A 7,432-nucleotide genomic window follows, 5' to 3' on the forward strand; every position below is an offset into this window, starting at 1 on the left:
TGAAATGATTACCAAGTTATATATTCCTTCCAGTCCTGTATGTAGAGAGTTACTTCACTTGGCATGATTTCAGAACAAGGTGAGTATTGTTTTGTCCAAAAAAAAAGAAAAAACAAAAGAAAAAAGAAAGAATCTGCTTTTATTTATTTACTCAGTTACAATAACTGATTTGCAGCACAAATGCAAACTTTAGCTCTCACTCTTGCTTTCCTTTTACCTTACTCACTGCACAGATAACAGTTTGAACTGGGAGCAAACACTGATATTAGTAGAATGTAACGTGATATCTGTCATGGGGAGCTGTGTTTTATAATATTAGCCTTCCTCAACCATATCTTTATAGCTCAATACTGCAAACTTAGTTACATAATAATTAAGTAAGTTGAAGAGCCCATGGGTCACTGGAATGGCTGAACTTTGTCTCCTTGGGATAGAAGCCAGTTCTCATCATGTGGGTGAAATGGCAATCATGACAGTCTCTCAATTTAAATTACAGCTAGAATTCCCTGAAACTATTGTGCTAAAACATTTTGGCATGCATGTAAATAGGATCAAGCACAAAAGGGTTCCCTTCCTTTCCCTGGTGATGGGAAGGATTACTGCTGTAAATAATAATTTTTCTATATTCTTTAACATAATTAGATATAAAATATCTGTTTTCTGTACAGATTGGAGAAGACTCCCAAGAGAGATGAAACCAAAGAAGGCAAACAAAAAAGGTATATGTTTTAAGAAGGAAATATTACATTGTAGTTGAGAGACAGAAGCCGCACTGGAGGTAGTTAGAGGAAAAAAATTGCTAGAAATGCTAATTAGGCTAAACCATTAAGGCTTATGGGAGATTTTTTCTAAATATTTTATTAGTCTGCCTGTCTGTTGTGATTTTTACTTTGCTTCTGTAGGATGTTTTTACTTACTGGAACAGACTTATCCTCCTTTTTTTGCCTTTTGTGTTGATGCACTGTATTAACATACAAGATACATAATCGCGAAAAATTTTTTAAAAAAATCCACAAACCTTTGTTTTGAAAAATTTGTATCTTTAATCAGCACTCATCCTTCTATTCAATAGTAACTGGCTGGTCAGGTTTCCTTTATATTTTGGGTTTCTCAATTATCTTGTTAATGAATTGGTTGACTTTTGCATTTTTTAAGCCTTTTATATGTAATTTAATGTGGGTTGTTTTCTATTTTCCCTGATTTTACTTTTTTTTTTTTTTTCCAGCTTTTGTCTGCAGAATCGGATCTTTCAAAAGCAGTTGGAACGGGTAGTGGTAGTTCTTACAGGAAAACAGATTTTTATTACACAGCATAATTTGTTTTTCTAAGTGTTTTCTAGTACGCATGACTTATTTTAAGTTCTCTGTAGAAATTCGTGGCCTTCTGTCAGAAGAAACACTTGGCCTCCTGTGTTTAGCTGTGCATTTATATATAATTGTTTGCTTTCTTGTTCTTTTTCTCCATCTCTTTAATGTGTAATTTTTCAGTCCACAGATAAAAAGAAAAAGGAATGGGAATGTGCATAGTCACAGAGACTGGCTCAGCAGGAATCTTTTTTAGAGCATCATTGAGAAGCATGGTACTGAAGGTAGACTGTAAGATTTAACTGAAAATGAAATTTTTATTTGCAAAATCTCCAAAGGTGGGACCAGAATATACGTGGGGTTTATATTCTAAAAGAAGAAACCATATATTGTGCATATATAGAAAGCTATATATATGCTCAATAGCTTTTGCCCCAAGATCCAATGAAATAATAAATTATTATTTCTCATTAAAATAATGTTGTAATGATCATAAAAAGAGAATCACTGCCCACTGGGGGAATTTTTCTTTCTTTAGTACCAGTTTCTCCACTGGCTCTTAAAAGTACAGTCCTCCACATGTTATAATGGCAAAGATCAGCTGACCATCAGAATTTTATTGCATTAAAAAGTCAGGACCCATAAAAGCAAAAACTATGTGGGGTTAGGGGTTTTTGTGAACTCCTGATGATGCATTTAGGGTTGTTTTTGTGGAATCCTGATGATACAGAGTTATATATGATTCCAGAAGTTTGTTCATAGCTGATCAATGACCCATTAGAGCTCCTGATGGCTGTCTTTGCAGTATTTTGAGCACAGATAACTTAGGTCACACCTTAACCATGGTGGAATAAAGGTGAACAAATCAACAGAATTTGCACAGAAATTCAAACCAGGTTCTCCCTTTTTAGCTTGCAGGAGTAGTTTTGGGATCAGTACAGTTCCATTCAAGGGGACAGCTTTACTTTTACACACCTCTCCTCCCTCTTTCTGGTTTCCCTGAATGTTTTAACTGAAGACCTGTCTTAACCGACCACCTGGCTTCTCAGGGATAAAACTTGGGGTAGAATTCCACCTCTCGCCCACAGTGACCCTGGGCTGTGAAATGCAGTATCCTAGATACCAGCAGTGCCTGCTGAAAAAAAAAACAAACCCCAACCCCTACATAAATAAATAAATAAATAAATAAATATGTCATCTGGGCTAAGCTGACATCGTAGGTCAGCCATATGCATAGGTATACAGCACTCAAATGCATGCATTTTAGCCCAAGTACTACAAGACCAGATGTCTGGAAATTAGATTAGATTGTATTGCACTGCACCTCTAAGGTATGTAATGTAGGGAGCTATTTTGCTTGAAGTTCTAAAAATGGGTCAGTGTCTTTTATTTTATAAGGGCCAAAGATGCCCAGCTTTTAGGGACAAATCCCATGTGAGTTTGTTCTACATGCATTATCTGTGAAAGCCTGCAGGAGTTTGTGCTGATGATAATTCTGAATTGCACTTTCTGCTCGTTTTCCTAAAAAGCCTACTTCATTCTGGATGTGTTTGCTTTGATGCTGTTCATATTTTTGCAGAGCACTTGAGTTCCCTGAGTTCTGTGCAGTGGTTTAGTCATATAATCTTTTCCTAGGCAAAGCACTGGAATAAACTCAATGTTATTTATGACAAATACTTTTGATAAAATATAGGTGTTTTCTCAGCAGTTTCCAGTGTTCTGCTTCCTTGAGTATTTGGCTGGTATTTGGGGAACTTTGGATTAGGGTGCTGCCATTCAAGTAACTTTTACCTGGGTATATGGAATGCTATTTTTGATCTTTGCTCCACTATGTAGTTAATCAGGGAGTAACTTGATAAAGAGTACGTTAATGAATCAGGGGACCAAGTAGAAAAACACAACATGGATTCATTAGATGAGAGCCAACTGTAGTCCAAAAGCCATGTGGCTATAAAAATCATGACTTCTGTTAGAGCTAATGAACTTACACTTCTTTTTTTACATCTACTTGTCTGAAGCACCCATCATCAATTAATGTCTTGTATAAAGCAGTAAAAATGAGTTATCTTTTCAAGATGATGAAACATAACAAGTGAGATTTTTTTCTAGTTTCTTAACATACTTTAAGTATATAGATGACTAGCATTTTGTGAAGCTGAATGTCGTACTTTAGCCCAGCCTCTGGTCAACTACTTGCTCAAACTGAATTTCATATGGGTCTTCTAGGCATCTCTTACATAAATCAGACATTTACATCTCTATGAATGATGTAGCTCAAAGTCTAAGGTAATTTTAATACAGAAACTATGGGATTTCCATGGCATATTCAGGATGAATTTACTCTTAAGAACAAGTAAAGTAAGAGAATTTGTCTTTTTCACATTAAAAAAAACAGTGATGTATTTTATTTCACCAGGTGCAAAAACAAAAAAGGCAAAAAAACTCTGAGCCTAAAAGTGATCTGTATGCGATTAAAAAAAACTGAGGTAAGATGTGCATACCATTTCTAAATTTTACAATAGAAATTGAAGGAAAATGAAATGTAGTATGTTTATTAGTACAAATGGATTAACCAGCACAGACTTTTTTTGGTCTTGTCTTGTTACTCTTACAGACAACTGTTCTGCAGTGTGGGTAAGGATAGAGTCTGGCTTTGAAGAAATGCCTTTGCTCTTGTTTGTGCTTGAACACAACAACCAATTGCTCTTCACTGGGTAGCAATACAGCCTAATGTGAACATTAGAGCTACTAGTGGAGCTTGCAGAAGGAGGAATTGGTGCCGGTACTTTTAAATTTGTTGTTGTTCACCAATCTACTGATGTTGGGACTTAAAACAATTTAGTAAGTTGCGAAGGAAGAAACATACAGAAACTTAGGAAGTGACCTATGTTTTGTAGGCAATTACTAACCACGTGGCAGTGGGAACCTTAAAGGTGAACCAGCTTTGTATTTTTCTCCTGGTGATCCACCAGTTGTTCGAAGCAGTTGTATTACATACAGTATGTGGTATTGCTTTATCAAGTATGACATGGCCTTCTGCCAGCTGTTCTAACAATGGATGGTAAAGGCAAATCATCATCTCAGTTTATTATGTTTTTTTATGGCTGATGCTTAACCAAATAAATCCTTAATAAGTTTTTGTACTTCACATCATATTGGTTTAAATACTGACGCACAACATTTGCATAGCATTGTTATGCTGTCTTGCTGTTAACTGCTGTTAACTCTTCGGTAGTACGGAGGATATGCTGTTGCTGTAACATGGAATTACCTTATTAAGAGATTGCCTTGTGACAGGAGCTACAAAAGAAGGATTAGGAAGAAGAAAAATCTGAAGATGAGAAAGATGAAACAAAAGAAAAAAGGTGAGGGTGATGAAGAAGCAGAAGAATCAGAGGAATGAGATGAAAAAGAGCATGAAGAGGTAAAATGTTAGTTTTTCTATTTACAGAGTCAGATCCTAGTCATCGATCGTGTGTTGGCTGGCAAAGAAACGTGCCTAGCTCCCAATAAAGCAAAGTTATTGTGAGAGAAATAATTACATTCATGATCTTGCACTACACTGCATTGTAAATTTAAGTGAGCGTTCTAGACTTGTTACTCACAAAGAGCTCTGTAAAAAAGATCTTGTACACAAGAATGTGTTCTGACACAATCAATACACACAATTACTCCTTTTCATCACTAAAACAGTAATGCCTGTTGTTTCATATATATCATGACTTCATTACAGGATTTCCCTTTTTCTTTCCCAAGAATCTATTACTGTTTTAAAGTATGGGTGCTCAAGTGCAGTTTAAATCATGTTTCTTCTATAAATTGTGTTCTCTACATATATAGTGAGGTTATTTTTCCATTGGTTTAGCAAAATTACTGTATTTCTTTCAATTTTCAAGATGGAGATGCCTTTGGTGCTGTCAGTGATGGCAATATGGTTGAAGCAACATAGCTGTTGCTTCTACCTGTTATACTGCTCAAGCCTTATACTACTTGAAGCTAAATTCTGGAGGTAGGTTGAGTATCAGTAGAGTTACTGCTTTAGCTGTGTTGCTTTTAAGCAGGCTCTCCAAAAACATGCTGGAGTATAATTGTACTATGCTGTAAAAGAGGCTAGGGAATCCTTGTTTTGTTCTTTTGCAAAGTGTTTTGCTGACGCTCCTTTTTAATTGACGTTCCTCTGCAATGCCTACTAATAGTGTAAGACTTATGCCATTGTGTCTCCTCTGCACAGAAAAAAAAATATGCATTTTACTGGATATTGTGTCAAAGCATTTGCACTAGTCAATTCTATGCCTCAACAGTAAAATCTTGAAATAAATAATGCAATTCTTGGTGACCACTGTAAAAAAAAGACATATAGCCTTTATGGACATAAGCTGCTTGTTGGCAGCTGATTCCTCTGAAAAAACTTTATGAGTTCAGGTAACTAAAAAACAATTGACAACTATGCACTTTAATATAAACCCACTTGGAAGGACCTTAGTAATACAGATAAATCACAGTAATTTGAAGAACTGTTTGTCTAGTTAGAAGAACACATTGCCTTTATTATTTTGGTAATAAGAAACACATTAAAATATATTATTACTTTTTTGAATCAGCATAAATCATAATTAAAGATAATTTGGCTTAGAAAGAATATATGGAAGAATTTAAGAAATTATGGAATCCTGGTTTACACCAGTGCCCTCATGAAAATTTGAGCCCTTTGTGTCAGTTTCTCCTCCTCTTATGACAATACTTTCTTACCTCAGAGCTGTTAAGTGAGCTGGCAGATGACAGCTATCTATGTAATTGTTGATGTGTTTACTTTCCTATGGAACAAACTAGACAGAAACAGACAACAAATCAATAAGAAATAAACCCCAAAATATAGAAAAAAATGTGAAGTATTTTAATGCATGATTTAATTAGAAAACTAAGAGAATGCCAAGAAAAAGAAAAAGCTGAATGTTTGGACCCATCCTTTTTGAGAACCAACAGCTGTATTGTTGAAAACTTATTACTGAGATTAGATACTTGAAGAACACTGTGACAGCACATTCTCTGTACCTTGTTCTCTGTCTTTTGATAGTAAAAAATACTATTTTTTATTGTTACTACATTACTGTTGATTAGGGGTTTTGGGCTTTTTTGTTGGTTGGTTTTATTTTCTTAAAAAGGTATTTCACCTCACTGGTGACTGGGAAAAAATTCTGCATTATTCTGTTAACTTCTGTCTGCAGCAAGGATTCGGTCTTTAAGGTGTAATTCTCAAGTGTTCTGATAAAATACCTATCATATATAAACGAAATGAAAGTAAAATGCTATGCTGGTCACACCTCAGAGATTTACCACTGTTATTTTGAAATGTTGACAACAACGGGTAATAAACATTCAGCTGCATTGCTCAGGAAATGTATTCTGCCAGTTAATTTCTTTTTTAACATCACACATATCAGCAGTTGTTTCTTGAATGGGTGTGCCTGTTTCTTGTGTGTGATATACAAAACATAGAAGATGTGAATAAGGCAAGTATGGTGAAAATTACATTTGCTTGCTGTGACTATAACTGCTTTTGCTACCTGTCCTCCCTGTTCAAGGTGAATGGTGAGACTTCTTGCCCCCTACAAAAAGGAATGCAAATAGATGGCTTTTGTCAAAGATCGAACTATAAAATTAACAGCAGAAAAGAGTTACTGCATGAGTAACAATTTGTTGACAAGTTGTGGCTTGCCTGAACAAGTACAGTATCTTATTCTCCAGCAGACAGTAATTCTTGAGGACCAATTACTTTCGCCATTCATCATTCTGCTAACAGGCAACTGTCTTCATACTGCACTGTTGAGAAATACTACTCTGGTAAAAATCGTATCTTTTTCTCTATCCTCCAGAGGAAATAGCAAAGTCTTAGGCTGGACCCTCCAGGATTAGTTTAGCTATGGCAAATAAGGCCATCAATTAGGAACAAGTACTGCAAGGACATAGATCAGTGCTAAGACACTTCCGAAAAGCAAGAAGATTGTTCTCTTCCAGAGGTGTAATGCTTGCCCCTCTTTTCAGAAGCTGATTTTCTGATTGCTTAGAATTTATTGCAAGACCATTATGCCAGTAAACCTTAAAACTGTTCTTTGGTTTTCAGCAAACTT

At 35.5% G+C, this 7,432-nt stretch overlaps 1 long non-coding RNA gene across 1 annotated transcript; it reads left to right on the forward strand.

The window, feature by feature from the left end:
• Positions 1 to 1,492: 1,492 nt before the first annotated feature.
• On the forward strand, positions 1,493 to 4,679 carry LOC136288303 (uncharacterized). The gene is made up of 3 exons (XR_010720499.1): positions 1,493 to 1,588; positions 3,721 to 3,790; positions 4,602 to 4,679. It is a non-coding gene; the product is annotated as an uncharacterized lncRNA (long non-coding RNA).
• The last annotated feature ends 2,753 nt before the right edge of the window (positions 4,680 to 7,432 follow it).

The sequence above is a fragment of the Chamaea fasciata genome, unplaced genomic scaffold, assembly GCF_029207755.1.
Source record: "Chamaea fasciata isolate MVZ Bird 193981 ecotype frontalis unplaced genomic scaffold, bChaFas1.0.hap1 SCAF_4, whole genome shotgun sequence".
NCBI lineage: Eukaryota > Metazoa > Chordata > Aves > Passeriformes > Sylviidae > Chamaea > Chamaea fasciata.